This window comes from Cnephaeus nilssonii, assembly GCF_951640355.1.
Source record: "Cnephaeus nilssonii genome assembly, chromosome: 14".
Taxonomy (NCBI): domain Eukaryota; kingdom Metazoa; phylum Chordata; class Mammalia; order Chiroptera; family Vespertilionidae; genus Cnephaeus; species Cnephaeus nilssonii.
In genome coordinates this window covers 4,706,233-4,727,567 of record NC_137085.1, presented here as the reverse complement: position 1 = coordinate 4,727,567, position 21,335 = coordinate 4,706,233, and the positions used below count along the sequence as shown (strand labels likewise).

The window sequence follows — 21,335 nt, the reverse complement described above, 5'->3', positions numbered from 1 at the left end:
AAAGTGGGGAGCGGGAGGCAGAGAGCTGTGGGAGGTCGTGAGGAAGGAGCCAAGACTGTGGGCCCGGTGCCCCTCTCACTGCTGGCTCTCCCGCTGTCTGAGTGATGGGCGGCCTCAGCCAGTGGGCCGTGGGGTCTTTGAGACCCTCCTCTCACCGGCAGCCTGAGCCGCCTCTGACAGGTGACGGATTCCGCCTGTCCCCACTCCTCCCAGGAAGTCTGTCCTCCCCACGGGCTCGGCTGATCTTCACATCCCATCTGGGCTAAGCACTGGGAACAGGTATCCCCAGGGCCTCCCTATGTCCTTGAGGCCCTGTACCAGGCGCTTTATGGACAGTGTCTCCATCTGAATATAATCAAGAAAAAAAAAAAAAGGGTTGCCTTCAGCATTTAACAAATGGAGAATGGGGGCTCCCCAAGCTTTTACCCTAAGGGGGCAGTGGGATTTTTGTCCAAGGTGGGCGCACCTGAGAGTCCCGACCACTGCCTCAGGCCCTGCAGGAGACATGTCTGCCAGTGACCCTCAGGCCCCTGGAGGAGGGGCTGCAGTGCCCCCTCTGCCTGCACCCTCTCCTCCCTTCTCCCACCATCCACACGGCAAACTCCCGCCGGACCGGGGAAGCCCAGTGAAACCATTACTTCCTCTCCCAGCGTCCCGGACTGCGCCTCCTGTCCCCTCATCCCAGTTCCTGTGGAGCGGCCCCGGGAGGGAAAGGAGGCTGGAGGAGGGGGCATGGCTGGGACAGGAGAGGAGGGAACATCCGCTTGTTCTGGGCAGGCCTGGGGCGGATGGACGTGAGAAGGAGGATGGCCTGGCTCAACCCAGGGAGAGATGGATCGACCAGCCCTTGGGATCACGTGGCGTAGGGGCCGGAGGACAAGTTCTAGCAGGAGAGAGCAGCGAAGATCCAGGCTGCCCAGCACAGCCTGCTGGTTCTCCCCCATCCGAAGGGGGCACCGCTCCTTTATGCCCCCTTCACCGCCAGCACCTACTGGGCATGCGCACACAGGGATGAAAAGAACCCTTTAGAACCCCGGGTGGAGATGCCCAGAATTGGGGAAAGAGTGGCGTGGGCTCCTAGCAAGCTCAGAGAATGCCCAGTGCCAAGAACAGTGACTGGCACAGAAGCATGTGACGGGGAACAAATGCATGAATGAGGCACTGCCTGACCCCCGCCCGGGGAGGAGGACCGGGAGCCTGCGGGCGGCCTGCTCCTTTGTGCAGCAAGACCTGCAGCCCCCCGGGGCCCCCTGGTGTGCAGGCTGGCGGGACAGGCTTTGGGGGTGGGGGAGCAGCTCCACTTGGGAGGGAAACACCCCCTGGTGCCTGGGCATGGGCATTGCCTGGAGCCCTGAGGATTCAGGTACCCCCAGATCACCCCAGTGGGGACCCACACACACAATCCCACAGGGGGAAGCGCGGCTCCACCCCTCACTAACCGGACCAGTTGCCTCCATTTCCCCATCTGTCAAGGGGACTGATGGCACCACCTGCTGCACCGGCTTGCTGGGAAGGTCACAGCCAGGCACCAGCTCAGCAGTTCCACCTGCCATTGTTGTAGACAACAGCACAGGAGGACGTGGAGGGGGAGGGGGACGGGGAGGGGGGAGGAGGACGGGGACGGGGATGGGGAGGAGGCGGTGGAGGGGGAGACGGCCCAACAGCCAGGCGGGGCTTGGGGGCCACTGTGCCATTGACTTAGGGGTGCCACTGCCTTCCTGGATGACTGGTCAAGGCCCAGCCTCTCTCCAGACCTGTTTCCATTTGCAGAATCAGGCCCTGCTAACGGGACAGCCTTGACCCTCCGCCAAGCCCCGGCCAGATGTGCCCCACACAGCTGCCTCCGCCAGATCTGCACACAGTTCCTGGGGTTGCCTGGACACACAGGCACACAGACCCATACACACATGCACACACGTGCGGAGTGCACACAGACCCACAGTTACACAAGGACATGGGTGAACACAGGCACATGACACAGGGACACACACATGTCCACACAAACAGACCCACACAAGCAAATAGTCACAGATACAGGCGTGCGCGCAGCGCGCGCGCACACACACACACACACACACACACGGGTTTGTTTACACACAGACCACAGGCACAGCCCTCACTCACACCCAGCCCCCTCCTGTGTCCCAGTCCCCAGCTCGCGCCTCGCCCTGGCCCGCGGCACCCACACCCGCTCGCACGCGTGCTCACACTCATGAACCCAGATCTGCTGTGCACCAACTGTTGGCGCGGGCGGGGCGGGCGGGGAGCAGGAGGGAAAAATCCACGACTCAGCCCGGGAAGAGGGGTGTGCAGGGGTGGGGGTGCGCGGGCGAGGGAAACGACAGCCCGCGGTCCCCTCGAGCCCGGCTCATGAATATTAATGTGGCGGTAATTAACATGCAGGGACGCAGCAGGCTGGATGCGGCGCCTCCGGAGCGCTGGGGAGCTCGGCTCTTCCCGGCGCGGATCCGGCTCCGGGCCGACTCGGGCACGGGGGCTGCGCTGGGGGTCGTTTTCGGCGGCCGAGCGTGGCGTCCCGGCTCCCAGCTCCCGCACCGCGACCGCCCCGCCGCCCCTGCCCCAGGCCGGGCCGCCCGCCAGGCCGCCGCTTCCCGGAGCCGGGCCCTCCCGCCCTCGCGGCCGGTGATGTCATCGGCACAAAACTTTCCGCTTCCCGGCGCGTCTCGGGACCCTGAGTCATCGCCGCCCCCGGCCGGGCCGCGCCGGCTGTTTGTGCGGCGCTGGGCCCCGCTGGCCCGGCCTGACGTCAAACCGGCGGGGCCAGGAACCGCCGGGGCGGCCAGCCAGGCGCGGCGGCCGCGGGGGACGGGACGTCGCTCCAGGGGGCTGGGGAGGCCACCGCAGGGAAGGGCGCACCCTGGTTCCAGGTTGAAGTCCCGTCACCTGACGAGGAGGGGTTGACCTGGGGCCAATCCTTTCAGCCCTCAGGACTTCAGTTTCCTCACCTGCCACTTAGCAAAACAAATCTGCCCGGACAGACGCAGTAAGCGAACTAACTGGACAGCGCGGTGAACCGAGGCCCAGAGCCCCAGGCCACACCAGGTGGGCAGCAGAGCCGGGCCCCCAGTCCCACGTCCTTTCTGAGGGCCACACACTGGGACCCCTCCCTGTGCCAGGCCACCTTGGGGGCTATGCTGAGCAAGCCCACCACAGGTCCTTCAAGGGGGTGGAGGGCTCCCAGCAGGACCGGGACACCTGGGCTGGAGTCCTGGCCAGGCCGTAGGTACCCGGCCAGCTTTCCCATCTCTGAAACGGGAGCGACAATCCAGTACAATCACCTCGCGGACTCCGTGAGGATAGAGGATCAAAGAGAGCAGACACGTTGCAGTGTGAAGGCTCCGGGGCAACTGCTGTCACATTGGCGTCCCGTCACCTGGGTTCAAATTCTGACTCCCCCTCGCCGGCCCCTGACCCTCCTGTGCTAAAGAAGTGTGTGACCTTGACCCTGCTGTGCTAAAGAAGTGTGTGTGACCTTGACCCTCCTGTGCTAAAGAAGTGTGTGACCTTGACCCGCCTGTGCTAAAGAAGTGTGTGTGACCTTGACCCGCCTGTGCTAAAGAAGTGTGTGTGACCTTGACCCTCCTGTGCTAAAGAAGTGTGTGTGACCTTGACCCTCCTGTGCTAAAGAAGTGTGTGACCTTGACCCGCCTGTGCTAAAGAAGTGTGTGTGACCTTGACCCTCCTGTGCTAAAGAAGTGTGTGTGACCTTGGCCCTGCTGTGCTAAAGAAGTGTGTGACCTTGACCCGCCTGTGCTAAAGAAGTGTGTGACCTTGACCCTCCTGTGCTAAAGAAGTGTGTGTGACCTTGACCCTCCTGTGCTAAAGAAGTGTGTGTGACCTGCGCCGACAGCTGAGCGCTGCGCCAGGCCTGCCATCTCCAGAGCCTCCGCGCTCTGAGTGCCAGGAAAGTTGTTAGCAAATGCTGCCCAGTCCTCCCCCCCGGGCGGCCCAGAGAGTCCGCCAGAAACATCTGCAGCTCCCAGCCTCTCTCCTGGGCCTTCGGCACATAACCTGGGGACCCATTTTGCAGATGGGAAACTAAGAACCTGCCAGCTGCTGCTCTCAGGGGCTGAGCAGGGACGAGGCTCCGGTCTGCAGTCCTAGACCATGCCGCCTCCTGGATGCCGCGTCCCACAGGGCATCTGGCCCTGGTCCGGGCCACCCCTCCCCTGGTTAGTGCTGCTCAACCCCTCTCAGCTCCTCCGCAGCCCTGCCCAGCACCCTGCAGCTAACGGAGAAGGGCCTGCCCTCCCCCCCACCGCCCCTCCCCCCCCACTCCCCCACCGCGCCCTCCTGCACCCTTTCAAGCCCTCTAGTCCTCAGGGCTGCCTCTTCCTGCCTCCAGGCCTTTGCAAGGGCTGTTCCCTCCCCTCTGACCAGAGCACTGTCTCCTCTCCCATTTCCTGGTTAACATCGCTTCCATCTCTCCTTAGCACTTCCCCTGGGGAGTGTCCCAGTTACCACCACACACACACACACACACACACCAGCACTCACTCCCCCACATCACACAGATCACACCGCACACAGGCAGAGACACCCCATTACAGAGATCACCAACACAAAGGCGTGCATGCACATGTGCGCGCGCACACACACACGTGCACACTCATGTACTCCATATGCCGTAGACCGCAGGCACACATACCCCACACATATCACACTCACCATTCAAAATACACATCTTACATACCCTGACCACACCACACACACACAGACACTCACACAGGGAACATACAACACATGTCAAGGCTGCATTAGTGCCCCTGCTCCGGGCTCACCCTCTCATCTCGCCCCACCCCCATCGTGGTATCTGGAACTGCCCAGGTTCACACCTTATCTGCCGCTTGCCTGCTGTGAGCCGAGTCTCCGAACTCTCCCGTGCCTCCGTGTCTCATTCTGTAGAAAGGAGAGAATGATAGTTCCTACTTCAAAGGTCGGTGTGAGAAATAAGTGACTGACTCCACACACTGCGCTTAGGAAGAGGGCCCTGCACAGTGACATGCAGCAGACAGGGCTTCTAGTCCAGGGCAGACCATCTGTCCAGTGAACCTTCCGTGCCAGCACTGACGATGGAGCAGCTACTAAGACGGTCCGGGCCTGCCCTCTGGCATTCACAGGGAACCCCAGAGCTAGTCAGCTCATTGGGGTGCCAGGACACCTTGAGGGCATATACTGAGAAAACCCACCACAGGTTTCTGCTGGTCCAGGGTTCAGGGAGGGTGCCCTGGGGTGGGGTGGGGGGGGGACACTTAGGCTGAGATTGGCAAGACCGAGAGCAGAAAGCACTGTTGTAGGCCCAGGGACTAACATGCACGCAGGCCCGGCAGCGGACAGAACATTCAGCTGCCCAGACCGGAGAGGAGGTGCATGTGGCAGAGCTCAGAACCGAAGGTGATTGGGGGGGGGGGGGGGGGGAAGGCTGAGGGGAGCCAGGCATCGGAGCTTGGGAATGAAACATCAAGAGTTGGAGAGCCAGGGATGGTTAGAGAGGGAGGGCAGCAGTCAGCGTGCGTTTAGAAAGGCCTGTCTGGCCAACAGGTAGGGCGCCTTGGACAGAGATGGGCGGAGAGACTGGGAGCCCAGTCTGGAGCGTGGCCAGGGCAGTGGGACGAGGGGGAAGGGAGCTGACTTCCTTAGGTGGGTCGCTCCTCAGGTCTTGGTAAGTACGGGGCTGGGGGTTGGGAAGGAGGAGTCGGGGATGGCGCCTAGGATCTGGCAGGATTGGATACAGGGCTGGATGTGATGATCGGGAGCGAGTTCAAGGAGGAAGGGAGATCTTGCATCCAGCTCAGTCCCCCCCCCCCCCCCCACCCCCCCCCCACTGCAGCTGCACAGCACCAGGGACCTCAGCAGCGCCCTTGGACCTGAGTCCTAGGCTTTAGAGGGCACACTCTGGCCCTCCTCACTGTGCTCTCTCCTCATGGGGCCAGGAAGCCTTGCCATGAAGGAGACACGCCCACTAGATCTATGATCTGCCCCCTGGGCCCCTGGACGTCCCTGCTCGATGGCCCCATCCATTTCCTGGATCCTTCCTCCTGCTAGCGGTCTGAGCTGCCTGTTTGTTGGGGCACCCCTAGGCCCCGAGGGTGGCCGAGAAGTGGCTGCTGGCAGGGGTGTGGACAGAGTCCGCACACACAGGCTGGAGTGTCCGCACCTGAACTGCAAACCCCTCTGGGGAAAAGCTGGGGCGGGAGGCCGCCGGCAGGGTCCCCTCCCTCCCCGCTGCCAGCACCGAGCCCAGACTTCAGAGTACGAACCCAGCCTCCAGGTGTGTCTGTCCTTAGGAAGGTGTGTTTGTCAAGACGGAGGTCAGACACATGTTATTTAGCAGTGTGTTAGTTTGATTTATAACTTAAATCCTGAGACAGGAGGCGTGTGAGCCTCTGCTTGTGCATCAGCTTCCCCTGGCTGACCCTGGACCAGCGGTTGACCCCAGGGGATCCTGCGGGCTCCCTTCAGGGCCTCCGGACCCCACTCTGTGCCCTCCCGTGTCTGTCCAGCCCCTCGGTCTTTGTGTGAGGAGCCTCCTGCCTCCCCCTTTGGCGGTTCAAGGGCAGCTCCTCCTCCTCCAGGAAGTCTTCCCTCCCTCCAGGCCCTGGCTCTCCAGCTTGTCTCAGGTGTGACTGGGTCGCAGTGGTGCATGGTGGTCTGACCGGCACGGGACCGGAAGCCCCTAGAAGCAGCCGCCGCCACCAGCAGAAGCAGTGTCTTGCATTGAGCAGGGGTCCAGGCTCAGAACCCACACAGACTTGGGGTTCAGTCCCAGCTCTGTGGCTTTCTCGCTGTGTGACCTTGGGAGGCAGCTTGCAGCTCTGAGCTGCTCTCTTTGGAAAACCCATCATCAGAACGGAACCTCTCGCAGCGAGGAGGCGACGTGGCCCGGGAGCCCACGTGTGCGGGCACTGGGTGAGTGCTGGGTAAGGAATGAGGGAGGCAGGCGTTACATCATCCCCCCTTTTTACAGCTGAGAAAACAAGGGAAGGAGGCTGGGGAGGCGAGGCCGGTGGCTCAAGGTCACCCAGCCTGTCCCGGGGGCGAGGCCCGCGCCGGGCTGTCCGAGCCAGTGCGCAGACCACTGGGCTCCCCGGCCGCGGACCTGCCTCCACGCTGCGTGTCCCGGGTCTCCGTGGCCTCGGGGCCACGTGGGGCGGCGGAGGGGGCGGCACCGCCGGCCGAGCCCGCAGCGCGGAGAGGGTTAACGGCGCCGCCGCATTGGGCCGGCCTCCGGGAGCTCAGCCAATGGGCGCGCGCGGCGGTGAGGTAATGCCGGGCGGCGGAGTGGGCGGGGCCGGCGGGGACGTGCTGTGCTCGCGATCCTTCTCCCCCCACCTACTCCTCACCTCCGACCTGGATGTTCCCCCCACACACACCCGCAGCCCCCCCACCCCCGTGAGAGATCCAGGGGCTCTTCCTTTTCTTTTTCTTCCCAAGGTCTCCTCTTACGTCGGCGGCAGGAACCCGGAGACAGCCTGCCTCCTCTGGCCTCAGTTTCCCTTTTTGCAAGATGGGCGACCATGATCGCTGAAGGCCAGACCAGCGTGGACGTCCTTGGGTCCCAGGACAATGTTGGGTCCCTCCCTGCCCTTGGCCTACACGTTTAAGGCGCGGCCCTAGCCCTCCTGGGGTGCCCAACGCCCTCGGGGGTGGGGGCGGGGTGGGCTAGGAGCTCCGGGCCCAGCGGAGCGAGGCTTCCAGGCAGCCACTCCCTCCACGTGGCTGCGACGCAGCAGCCTCTCCCTACCCATTGGGTGCGCGCGCCTGACGCGCCCCCAGATGTCCCTTCGCTGCCACCAAGCCCCGCTTGAGCTGCAGAAGCAGCTGGTTCGGTGGGCGGAGGGCAGAGTTCAGCCAGCCATCGATATTGATGGAGCGGCTGGCACGGGCGGCTGGGAGCTCCAGGCCGGGGAGCGGCCGGGGCTGCGCGCCCCTCCGGGCCGGCCTGCAGGGCTGCGCACCGGCCCGCGGTCCGGACAAGAAGCGGTTTAATGCCTTTCCAGCCGAGCTGGCTCGGCCGCCGCGGCCGGCTTATTAGTCAGCTCGCTCGCGGGGAGGAGGAGGGGCGGCGGGGGAGGAGGGGTTGGAGCTGAGAACCGCAGAAAGCTATTCTCAGGGGCTCCCCGAGTGGGGAGGGCGCTCAGCAGGAGCTGCTGCTTCCCAGAAAGTTGATTATTTTTAACCCAGAAGAAGAAAGGAAGGAGGCGAGGGAGAAGGACTCAGGGAGAGAGGAGAGGAGAGGAGAGAAGGGAGGCAAGGAGAGCAGAGAAGGGGGAGAGGAAGGGGGGGGGGGCTGGGGAAAGGAAGGAGAGCAGAGGGAAGGGGGAAGGGAAGGGAGGAGAGGGCTGGCTGAGGCAGGCGGGAGGGGAGGGGAGGGAAGGAGAGGCAGGGCCCGCTGGAGTTGGGAAGGCAGCTGGCAGGGTCTCTGGGAGGGGCCTGGATGGGAGGGGGCGCTGCCACCCTCCTCGGCCCCTCCCCGCACCCTCTGTGAAGCTCTCCTGCAGGACCACCTCCGGCTGCCCACCTGCCTTCCGGTGCTGAGAACTGCCCTGCTGGGCACCAGCAGCCCAGGGCTCTGCAGGGCACTGGGGCTTGAAGAGTGGTTTGGAGGCAGGGGGGGGGGGGGGGGAGCAAGGCAGCTACAGCCCTGCCCTAGTGTGCTGTCCAGCCTACAGGCAGTACACAGACACGTCCTTGCCCGAGTGGGGACACCTGGGGAGGAGCAAGGGAGGCAGGCGGTCCTGAACCTCATGGCCTCCTAGGGGTGGGTTCCTGCGGGGGGGGGGGGGGCAGAAGGGCCCCAGGGCCCCCTTTCTCCTGGCTTAGGGTGGAGCGGGGCTGAAAACCAAGCCTGGAGAGGGGGCCTGAGGGAGGGTGCTGGGGACACAGTGACAAACAAGAGAGCCGGCCCACACCAGGCTCACAGTCCCGCACACGGTTATGAATAATGCATTAAACCATGACAAGTGGGCACCGGCTGGGAGGGACCGTGCAGGGCTGGGAAGGCAGGTCCCAGGGGCCTGGCCTCAGCAGGGTGATGGGGGGGTGCCTGAGGGCCAGGACGGCTAACTAGGGAAGAGGGGCTGGGACGGCGTGGGTGGGGTCCTGGGGCCAGAGAGAGGATCAGAGAGAGGATGGGTGTGGCCCGGGGCTGTGGCCCTGGCCCTGGAGGCAGCTGGAAGCTTTGGAAGAGTTTCGAGAGCAGAGAGAGGAGACCTGGTCTGCAAAACTGAGGACTGTAGGGGACAAGAGTGGATGCCGGGAAGTGGTACCCAGGTCTTGGGAGAGAGAAGGCAGCCTCCCCCCCCCCCCCCCCCCTCCCGCTCAGGGCTGAGCTGAGCTAGAGGGAGGCCGGCCTGGCACCCGATGCGGGAGGTGCAGAGGACCGGAGTTTGTGTGTCGTGGTATGGGGGAGGGGGTGTTGAAGGAGGCCGAGGAGGTATCAGGGAGGTGCCTGGCACCAGCTCCCTGCCCAGGGCAGCCAAGGGGAGCAGGCTGATAGGTCAGGCATTTGTGTTGGGACCATGGGGGGAGGGGGGACAGGCAGAGGGAACAGCTTGAGCAAGGCACAGAGAGGAGAAGGGCAAAGGGAACCCGCCTGTGGTACCTTGGAATCTTCCAGAAAGAGGGGCTGAGTCTGGGTCATGCTGGGCCTTGACTGCAGGCACAGGGGTCCGAAGTGGACCTTAGTCACTGCTGAGCTGCAGGTGTGGGCACAGAGGGCGCTTTCCAGCCCTGGACACAGTGAGGGCGCTCAGCCAATGGGTGGCTGGGGCCGGGGTGGGATGCGCCGAGTCTCAGCAGCCGGTGCCTGCACCCCAAAGCTAGAGAGGGGATGTGTATGATGGGGTGTCAGGGCCCAGCGGGGGGCCGCCTGCGGGGTGAGTGTGTGACAGTGCGTGTGTGTCCCTTGCACGGAGTGTCCTGCCCTGCACTTGAGGCAGGACCCAGGGGCCACATCCAACCCCTCCAGGCCCAGGAACAGCCTGACCAGGCCGGACTGGAGGATGTGGTTGGGTGTGGCCACGGCCCCCGGCCATTGCTCTGCAATCCAACACCACCGCTTTCACCCCCCACCCTGCCTCCCACCCTGCGCCTCCGGAGCCAGGACCAGCATCTGACCCCTCCCCACGGAGCCAGGGGCCGGTGCCGGGCTATTGGCCGGAGGGCAATGTCTGTTCTGGTAACTACTGCAGGGCGCTGAGAGGCCTGGGCAAGGCCTGGTCGCAGCATCCCGGGGCCTGCACGCCCACTCCCCTCCCAGGGCCGGCCTGTCCCCTCCCGGGATGGGAGGGCTGGTCTGCTCAGCCCACAGCTGCCCTCGATCCCAGGGCTCCGTGGCCCGGCAGAGGCCTGGTTCCAGACGGCACTGGGGCAGTGGCCTGGCCCCCGCGGCTCTGACCCCACCTGCAGGCTGCCCAGCAGTCCTGCACCTACCATTAGCCCTCCCACTCCCATGTCAGGTGCACATCTGAGAGTCATGGCTAAGACTCAGACACAGACCTGAGTGCAAACCCATGGCCGACTGGCCGTGAGCTCGGGCCTGGGTGTGCCCCAGTTTCCTCATCTGAGACAGAGGAAGGCTGGCGGACAGGCCCTGAGCGAGGGAAGCGGCCTGTCCCGGGGCCCTGCCGTCCCCAGGCAGGATGGCGAGGGGCATGGGCTGCAGGTTCCAGGGCCGGGGAGCAGTGGATGTGCCACCACCTCCCCGTAGGCAGCGGTGCCCTGTGCCTCTTTGGCAGGTGAGAAAGCCAAGGCTCAGAAAGCTGCTCACTGGCCGGCCACACAGCGGCGGGAAGGAGGGGGAGGGCCGGGCTTCCAATTCCCCCGCGGCTCTCTCCTGTTCCCACCGCCACTACCCTCTAAATCATGAACCCCAGTGCAAAATGCATCCCCCGCAGGACACCCTGCTCTCCCGCCCCCAAACCCACACGTGACCCTGGCCTGATGGGGCATCTCTGTGGAGCACAAAGGGGGGTCGCCAGGCAGAGAAAGAGCCCCCCAGGCGAGGAGCCGGCTCCACGGGCGCTTTTCTCCTGCTTTCTTCCTCGCTCAGCTCTTTGTTAAGCTCCCTTTCAGCTGAGCCGGCAGAGCCTGGGTGTTCTGCGCTGACAATAATTGCTGCGTCTAGACAGTGTCTGGTATGAGCCTCCCTCTCCGGTGCTCGCAGGCTCCCTGGCTCCCTTTCCCAGCCCTGCGGCCTGCCCCACACCCTCCCTTTCCCACAGTCCTTCCCCTCTGGGCTGCCTGTCCCCATCCCCGTCCTGCCTCCCTCCTGCAAAGACCCTCACTTCTCTCTCCCTCTCCCCCTCCCACCCTCAGGCGCACATTCACCCCGTCCGTGCCCGAGGCCGGCAATGCAGGGGACAAAGGTGTCTTTGCATTTGGCTCTGGCTGGGAGACATTGGGGGAGACTGAGCCCAGCAACCCCCCAGCCCAGGAACTGGAGACTGCTCACCTCACTGGGCTCTGGGCCGAGCTGGGAGGCCTGGATGGGAACCTAGAGAAACCAGCCCCCAGGGACTGAGGATAGGTTCAAGGAAGAACTTTCTGGTGACAAAGACCACCAGACACGCATGGAGCCGTTTCAGGAGATGCAGGGGTGGAAGGTCAATGTTCACAAGTTCTAAGCCCATTCCTGCTCACATCAGCAGTTCTGGAAGATTCCCCAGGAGCTCTGAGGCCCTTGGGGTGATCCTGAGACAGTAATGATACCATCCTGTGTTTGCTCAGCCCTTTTCCAGCCCCAACCACTGCAAGTCGACCACACATTCATTTATTTAATACTTCCAACAGCCCTGGGAGGAAGCGGGGGGGGGGGGGGGGGGAGAGAGAGAGAGAGAGAGAGAGAAAAGCCCATGATTTGCCCCATTTTACAGATGAGGAAATTGAGGCCAAGGGAGGTTAAGTAACTTGGTAACTTGCCTAAAGTCAAAGCCAGTAAGTGGAGGAGCCTAGATTTGAAGCCACAGGCTGGCTCTAGAACCCCACTAACCGCCAGTAACAGGAACAGTTCGATGCTTACTGAGTCCCTGGGGCGGAGATGAGCGCTTGGCACGAACTATTCCTTTGTCCTCACAGCACGGTGAGGAGGGGCCGAGGACTGTGCCCCTCATACAGGCTAAAAGCGAACAGCCCCGGCGGCGGGCGCAGGAAGATGCTGATCTGACTCCTGTCACGGGGCTTGGCACGGAGTAGAAGCTCGATGAATGTTGCCATCCCATTTCCCACTTCCCCCTCCGGGCTTCCTTGAGCACTTCCTGGGCACACGGCCCCGGCCAGGCTGGGAGAGACAGAAGCCCACGTGGGTTCTGTCCATGAGACCGCGGCCCGGAGTGGACTGGCCCGTCAGCCAGCTTCCACCTGGAGGGGGTTGTGCTGATGCCAGGGACCCAGGGCCTCGGGGCCCTACATCCAGGAAGTCTCTGCAGGAGGCCAAGCCACCGCTGTCCCGGAGGGTGAGGAAGAGCCGGTGTGGACAAGGCTTGCAGGTGAGGGCAGCCAGGCGTGCTCCTGCAGGAAGGCGGGCCTGCAGGTGCCGGGGATAGGCAGCCACGACGTGTGGAGGCTCAGGCAGGAGGAGCACTGAGGGGGAATAATCTGGAAGCTTTGCAGGATGGCCTAGCAAGCAAACCCAGAGGCCAGGAGGCCACGACCAAGCAGCTTTTCCTTCCCAGCAGATTTGTCCTCACCTCCGGCCACTCCTCCCCCTGCAGAGCCGTGTGATCCCGCACCTACTCCCTGCTCCTGGGCTGCCTCGAACCTTTCACGTCCGGTTAGAGATGGAAGGAGGATGCTCGCCGTTCATTCATCATCCGCCATCGATGCAAATGTCAGACAGCACAGCCCACTGGGCCTGGGCATCTCTCGGGCCTGCCAAGGCCGAAATCTGACAGATCCCGGGGTGAGCCCCACGCCCGTCACCTCGGCCTGCCTCGGAGCCATGCGGCCAGGGCCTTGACTTGACTTGGAACACCCAGCATGGGCCTATGGGGGGGGGGGGGGGGGCTGTGGGCAAGCAGAGACAGCACCTCCTGTCTGTAGGCGGGGAAATGCTGTCCCGGGAGTCTGCGGGGCCGGTAAAGGAGGGAACAAGAGCAGTCGGTGACACAGGCGGGTGGGGATGATCTGCAGCAGGAATGGTGGAGACCTGCACATGCAAGCTCCCCATCCCTGACCCCACACCCCTGGCAGGCAGACAGTTCCAGCGCTTGGAACTTTCCAGTTGTGGAAAGACGCATGCCACATATTTCCTAGTACCCAGTGACGCATGGGCAGCCCCCGTAATCCGACATAAATCTGTCCACAGCAACGCATATGAACAAAGATTACACATAAACTCAGACTCAATTTTCTCCTCTCGAAAATGAGGCAGCTCAGCCCTCGCTGGTTCGGCTCCGTGGCTAGAGCGTTGGCCTGCGGACTAAAAGGTCCCGAACTCGATTCTGGTCAAGGGCATATGCCCATGTTGCGGGCTCGGTCCCCAGTGCGGGGCGTGCAGGAGGCAGCTGATCAATGATTCTCTCTCATCATTGATGTTTCTCTCTCTCTCTCCCTCTCCCTTCCTCTCTGAAATCAATAAAAATATATTGAAACTAAAAGAGAAGAAAAGGAGGCAGCTCACGGGGTTGCCGAGAATCTGGTGCCTCCCATGACACCAGCCGGCCCGCGGTGCCTCGGACACAGGCTCCCATCCTGTCCCAAGCCTTTTGCACTTGTTGATCCTTTCTAGAACATTCCTTCCCCAGACATCTCTTGAGATGGCTTTCCCACGTCTTTCAGGACACGGTGGCTCTGCTCAAATGCCACCTCCTCAGCGAGGCTTGTCCTGACGGTCCTGTCTCCTCCCCCCCCCCCTTTCTCTTCCTTCACAGCCCCTACCAGCTGACATGTAACGCCACCAGTTGCTCATTGATTGGTTGCCTGCTCTCCCACATCAGAAGCGGACTCCATGAGGGCAGAACACTGTTCCATTGCCGCCCATGCGTTCAGCACCTGGGACAGTGCCCGCACGGTGGCGGGAGGGGGGTGGGGGGGGGGGACGCTCCCATTTCTGTTGCACCAACAACTGTCTATTAAATGTGCCTGGTCCATCAAAAAGGCACGATAAAGCCCAGCTGGTACCATCATTATTACTGTTGTTATTGATGCTGCTGCTCTATCATCATCATCATCATCATCATCATCATCATCATCATCATCTTCATGTTCCTGAGTTGATCCCAGACCTTGGTTCTCCAGCCTGTGAAATGGGCATTCGGGGCTCGGAGACATCAGCCACCGGCAGACCCGGTCAGGTCCCTGCAGGGAGACAAAGAACGCTGCCCACCCCCCGGGGGAGCCGGCGCCTCGCGGGGAGAGGCCGGGAGGAGCTTGGAGCGCGCCAGCCCCGGAGCGGCTGCCAGAAGGCCATACATAATTCATCGCCAAATGGGGCTCCGCGGCGTGCGCCGGGGCTCGCTCTGCGCCTGGCACTCCGCTGACTGCTCCTCACACGTCGCCTCGGTGCATCTTCACGGATCTGCGGGTGCGATCCCTCCCGCCCCCTTCTCCCCGGGGAGCCCGGGGTCCGGAGGCTGGGGCCTCCAGCCAGCAGACGTGGACCCAGCGGCCCCGCCACTTCTCACAGTGGAGGGATGAGACCGCCCTGGGGCGGGGCGGGGAGGGACAGAGGGGACAGAGGGCAGGCAGAGGCAGGCTGGGTCACAGCGGCGTGAGGAAGGCTCAAGGCCATTGCATCCCGGCCCCAGCCCGCCACCCCACGGGAGCCCACCTCCCTGCCGTGGGAGGGAGCTGTGGTCACCCAGAGTGCCGGCTCCGGAGTTTCCGGGGCTCAGTGTGCTCAGCTGTAAAATGGGAATAACCGACCTCCCCTCCCCTGCCTGGGGCTGTGAGATCATGCAGAGTTGATACTGGTTCCGAAAGAGGTGTCTGTGGGGGGCGGGGCGATGTGAGAGGGGCGGGGGGAGCCAAGCCCAAAAGGTGACACACTCCCCGTTCTGTTTAGATAACACTTTGGAAAGAACATGTTAGCGGTGGAGGACAGATGGGTGGAGGACAGATGAGGGACAGCGGGGAGAGGGGGCGTGGCCACAGCAGGACCGGAGGCGGGACCTTGTGGTGAGGGGCGTGTTCTGGGTCCTGGCTGTGGTGGCGGAAGCGCAAACCTGGATAAACGTGCCTGGAACTGAGCCACACGCCGAAGAGGCAGCGCCGCTGGGAGAGCTGCGGAAGGCGAAGGTCTGGGGCTGTGTCCCCGCCTCCCCCCGCGGGACGCCGTCCTGTGGTTCTGCTCGGCCTTCCCACGGGGGACCCGGTAAAGGCAGCTGGGCGCCCTCCGTGTGATTCCTCACAGCGACACGTCAGCCTACAATGAGCATAACGGCGTGTCGCTGAGAAATGTCATCTTCCTCTGCCCTGCGCTGCATGTGACCCTGGGCCCTCCCAGCCTTTCAGCATCAGCACAGGGAAGAGGGGACACAGCTCGGGTCGTGGAGTCACTCAGCCACCTCTGCTGAGCACCCAGCAGAGGCCCAGCACTGCGCAGACCCGGGAGGAAGAAAGGTGGGGAGAAGGCGTCCCTGCCTTCGCAGAACCAGCGGTCTAGGAGGGGAAAAGCCACGTTTAAATGAAATCTTGCAGCCCCGGCCTGTGTGGCTCTGGTGGTTAGAGCATCCGCCCTCGCATTGAAGGGTCGCATGGGTTTGATTCCGGTCAGGGCACGCAGCCAGGTTGCAGGTTTGATACCTGGTTGGGGTGTGTTCAGGAGGCAGCCTGTGGATATCTATCTCTCCGACATCGATGTTTCTCTCTCTCTCTCTCTCATCAATGAAAAACATGTCCTCAGGTGAGGATTTTAAAATAATAATAATAATAATAATGAACTAAACATTGCAGCTGAGATTATGCAAAGGAGGAAGGTGCCCGGCTGGGACAGGGAGTTTCGGGGCCCCAGGGCGGGCTCCCTGAGAAGGGACCGCCGAGCAGAGGCGGGCAAGGAACAAACGCTAAGCAAAGGGGTGGCCACGGGCACAGCTGGCCAAGGCCGGGAGCAGCAAGAGCTGGGGCTGTGCCCAGAGGTCACGGGGTGTGAGAGGCCTTGGTCCCGAAAGAGGCAGCAGCTTCAGGGCATGACACCGGAGCAGGCAAAGGTGCCAGTGAGCCCGGGAGGCCGGCGTGCCGGCGCAGGGGCCTCATCTCCTTCCCAGGCGGAGGGGGCCTGGGAGTGAGGGCCGTCACCAGACTGGCGTTGTGTTGTGCAAACCGCGTGCTTACCCAGAGGAGAAGGCCCTCATGTTGCCTGAGATGGTTTTTGCCGTGGAGTTACTTATGCATGAACCAACGCGAACTGAGCCATAACGTCTTTGGAGCGCTTATACCATAAAACCAGGACACATGGATCAATCAGATACAAAATCAATTCAAATCGGACTACGTTGATGCGACATATTGTTGGTAAACCCTGTCCCCGGCTACAGTGCAAATGTGGCCCAATCGCTGAGGCTTTGGGTGTGTGGGGCAGAGCAGATCAGCCTTTTAAATCATCGAGAAAAGGGCGGACAACTCAAGAGAAAAATGATAGAAAATACTTGGGCCAAAACCGGTTTGGCTCAGTGGATAGAGCGTCAGCCTGCGGACTGAAAGGTCCCGGGTTTGATTCCGGTCAAGGGCATGTACCTTAGTTTCGGGCACATCCCCAGTGGGGGGTGTGCAGGAGGCAGCTGATCAATGTTTCTCTCTCATTGATGTTTCTAGCTCTCTATCCCTCTCCCTTCCTCTCTGTAAAAAATCAATAAAATATATTTTAAAAAAAGAAAATACTTGGGTTGAAGAATCTCACCAGAGGACACACCCAGATGACCAGCAAACCGGTGGAAAGTGCTCAGCTTTGCGACTCATCAGGGGAAACACAAATCAGGACCCCAGGGAGCGACCCCCTCAGCCCCCTGGAGAGCTGGCGGGAAGACTGACCACAGCACGTGTTGGACAGCACACGGAGCACCTGGAACACACGTGCTGTGGCGGAACGGACACTGTACATCCCCTGTGGGAAGTGTGTGTGGGATCCACTCAAACTGGGCGGCCCGCCCCTCTGACCAGCACTTCACTCCTAGGCACGACAGCAATGAATCCGTGTTTTCACCAAACGATGTGACCTGAACATTCTCGACGCATCGCAGCCTGAACTGAGATGATCCCAGATGCACGAGCGGCGGCCTCTCCATACAGCGGACCACGGGGCAGCTCTAAGGACGGACAGTCCACAGCCACACAACAATGCAGGCAAAACTCAAACAGCGTGCGCCAAAGATGTCATTTCCATCAAGGACAAAAACAGGCAAGATAGTCCCTGGGTCAGAAACCGAGACAGAGTTCCCCTCCCGTGGGAGGAGGGTTAGATATGGGGGTTTGGAGGAGGGGAGACCGATGGACTGAACGGCTGGGAAGTCGCTAGAAACAGCACTTTGGTCCTCAAGCTCTGAGTTTAACTGAGAGGCCAGATGTGGGGCGAGAGGAAGGACCCACTGGGGTGCAGGTCAGGGTCCCCTGGTCCCTCTTTCCTTACGCACACAGATCACCAACTAGCAAGGGGTAGCCCAGTGCCTAGAGCCCACCCAGGGCTGAGGGAGCCCAGTGCAACCTCTCCCCTCCCGGCCACAGCTCTGCTGTATTGTCCTTCGCCCACAACCTGCTGACCAAAGGCTGGGTGCCCTGGCTTGACCCGAGAGGGCTAGATGCCAGGGGTAAGAAGGGAGCTGACCTTTCAGACCAGAGAGCCAACACTCCTCTGGGGAAGAGACCATGCCAGCAGCCCGAGGGCAGGCCGCTGGGAAGGTGAGGCGGGGCGGGGGGCAGCATGAGGCAGCCACACTGGCCACCAGCTGCTGACCCCAGCCAGCCTCAGGAAAACTCAGCTTCAGTCCCAGCTTTAAGGGTGCATTTATTTGTGCCTTAATCTTCCCTTCCCTTCTGCTTTGGAGCTGGTAAGGGAGGAGGGTTGCTCCCTGCTCCCCAAAAGTAGACAAATAGTCCCCATTGCTCAGCACAGGCCAGTCATATAAAGGCGCAGCCAGGCAAGATGTTGTGTGGGTGGCGGATGGGGCCTCCCGACAGGAAGTTCACGGAGAGCTTCCAGGAAAGTGGACAGATAAGTTCCTGTTTTTCACTAAAGAAGCAGCCACAGTGGGCCAGGCATGGTGCTCAGAGCTTTGACACACAAGTTCATTTCATTCTTCTGCTTAAAGACCAAGAACTCAGACATTACGTTTTCTTTTTCTTTTTCTTTTTTTAAGGCTATACTTTTTTTTTTTTTTTTTACATTTTTAAATTTTTATTGTTGAATGTTTTTCAAATTAAATCTAACAATACTGCCTTTCTGTTGGAGTGTCTGGTCCCTTGAATGTATTTATTGCTGTGGAGGAGTTCACATCTAGGTCTTGCTGTTTGCTATCTATTTGTCCCCTCTTCTTTGATCCCTTGTTCCTCCTTGATTGCCGTCTGTTGGGTTAATCAAGTATTTAAAAACATTCCATTCTCTGTTTGCTTTTAGATATATCTCTTTAGATTTTTTTGGTTGCTCTCATAGGGGTTACAATATGCATTCTTAAGTTATCACAGTGTACCTTCCAATAAACACACACCACTTCATGGATTCTGCAAGAACATTACAAAAATAGAATTCCACTTCATCCTCACTGTTCTTTGGGCTAATTTGGTCACATATATTACTTTTATATGTGTTATAGAAGGCACTTACTTTTGTTTTAAGAAGTCAATTAACTTTTTAAAGAGGTTAAGAAAAGGAAAATAATCTTTTGTATCTATTCACATATTTGCCATTACCAGTGCTATTTTTCCCCCTGTAAACCTGAAATTCTTTCTGGTATCATTTCCCTTAAGCCTAGCAACAAGTTATCTGTTTTATTTATTCAAGAATGTTTTTATTTTTCCATTTGGAAAGACATTTGTACTGATAACATTCTCAGTGAACAGATTCCTTTTCACCACTTTTAAGGTGTTGTTCCATTGTCTTCTGACTTGCATTGTTTCCATAAGAAGTCTGTTGTCCTTTGCATCACTCTTTTTTCTATATATAATTGCTTTTGGGGTTTTTCCAGCTGCTTCTCAGATTATCTCTTGATCTTTGGTTTTCAGCAGTCAGGCCATCAGGTGCCTAAGTATGTTTTTCTTTGTATTTATCATGATTAAGGGTCACTGAGCTTCCCTGATTATTTTTTTTTTTCAATCAAACTTGGAACATTCTCAGCCACTATTTCATCAAATACCTTTTTTTGCCCCATTATCTTTCTTTCCTCCTCTGCGACTCCAATTGCATGTGTGTAAAGACTGCTTAATCCTGTCCTACAGGTTACTCAGGCTACATTTGTTTCTTTCAATCATTTTTCTCTTTGTGCTTCAGAGTGGATAATTTCTTTAAAGTCACTGTTTTTGTTTTTTTTATTGGGTCTAATCCCATCCAATGAATGATTTCAGGTAGTATATACATATTTTTTCAGTTTAGATTTTGATCTGATTTTAAAATATATATTTTTTATTGATTTTAGAGAATAAGTGAGAGGGACAGAGGTAGAAACATCAGTAATGAGAGAGAATCATTGATCAGCTGCCTCCTGAAACGCGGGCATGTGCCCTGACCGGGATTCAAACCTCTTGGTTCATAGGTTGATGCTCAACCACTGAGCCACACCAACAGGGAATGATCTGATTTTTGTCTTTTAAGTTTCCTCATCTCTTTTTGTTATGGTTGAAATATGTCTACCCAGAAAAATGTGTTGAAGTCCTAACCCCCTGTACCTCAGAATAGGACCTCATTTGGAAATAATATCATTACAGATGCAATTAGTTAAGATGAGGTCATACTAAAGTAAGGTGGGTCCTTAACCCAATAGGACTGGTGTCCTGACAAGAAGAGGAGAGAGACACAGAGAGAACAACATGTGAAGATGGAGGCGGAGATTGGAGTGATGCACATACAAGCCAAGGAATGCCAAGGAATGCCGAGGATTGCCAAGGATTGCCAGACATCGCCAGAAACTAGGAGAGAGGCATATCTGCACTTTCAAAAAAACTAACCCCACCAAAGCCTGGTTTCAGAATTTTAGCCTCTGGAATGGCGAGAGAGTAAATTTCTGTTGTACACCACCCAGTTTGTGGTACTTTGTTCTGGCAGCCCTAGAAAACTAATGTACTCATAAAATTTCCCATGTCTTTATTCATTATAATTGTCTTTTCCCATAGAGTCTTTAACAAATTTACAATAATGACTTAAAAATCTGTCTACTAATTCCAATATCTGGGTTATCTTTGAACCTGTTTTACTGGCTTAAAAAAAAAATCTTGTCTACATGTCACCTTCTTCTGTTTCTTCCCATATCTAGTAATTTTTAATTTTATGCTTGACATTTTGATGATACAATGAAGAGATTCTGAGTGGTGTTATCTTCCTCTGAAGGGTTTTGCATATTATTCTGTTTCATTGTTGGCCACTCCCCTTGGTCTGGTGGCGGCTTGGTGTTAGACTTTGTTCTGGACGGTTTATGTTCATCCTCCTTCCTAAGTCATGGTCTCCTAGAATCTCCAGGAAGAACCCGATATGTTTACCAAACCACTCTACCTTGGTGAGATTTAAACAAGAAAATCTGTCTCCCCAATGTCAGGCAGCTGCAGAAATCCCTGCTCAGCGTTTTCAGCCTTCCAGCTGGGTTTTTCCCCGGGCTTCTTGGAGTCAAGCCTCACACCAGAGTCAGCCAAGGATCTGAGAGGAGGTTTCTCTCTCTGTAGCTCTCTTGTCTGGGATTTTTCTCTCTCAATTTCCATCTGTCTGGAGGCCCTGAGCTCCAATTTCCTACTCGTCAGCCACTCAGGCTCCTACTTTCTGCTTGAGTTCTAACCCCCCTGCACAACGTAAACCAGAGAAGGCATGCCTTCAGGGGGAAAGCCAGCTAAATGAGTCCCTCATCAGTATGGTCTCTTTGCTTCAAGGGTCACATCCTCTCCAGTCTCTGCCTGATTTCAGTCACTCTCCAGTCATTCCAAACAATTCTGTTTTACATATTTTGTTCAGGTTTTATAATTGTTACCAGCAGAAAGTTAACCTGACGTAAGCTACTCCTCCACCACCAGCAGGTCTGCACATTGTAAATCACTGCATTGATCGCGGCCGAAGACATATGTTAGTGCTCAGGTTCGCTCTAGTGTTAGACGTGACATTGGAAGGGATGTGGTTTAGTGGGAAGTGAAAGTCCTTTTGCTGGGGTCCGGAGCCAGCCACCTCTGATGTTGAGCCTTGACCCTGA

General features: G+C 58.7%; 1 long non-coding RNA gene across 1 annotated transcript; it reads left to right on the top strand.

The window, feature by feature from the left end:
* Nucleotides 1–9,107: 9,107 nt before the first annotated feature.
* On the top strand, nucleotides 9,108–14,103 carry LOC307110587. Its single transcript, XR_013814453.1, has 3 exons — nucleotides 9,108–12,509; nucleotides 12,699–12,922; nucleotides 13,893–14,103. It is a non-coding gene; the product is annotated as an uncharacterized lncRNA (long non-coding RNA).
* Nucleotides 14,104–21,335: the final 7,232 nt, after the last annotated feature.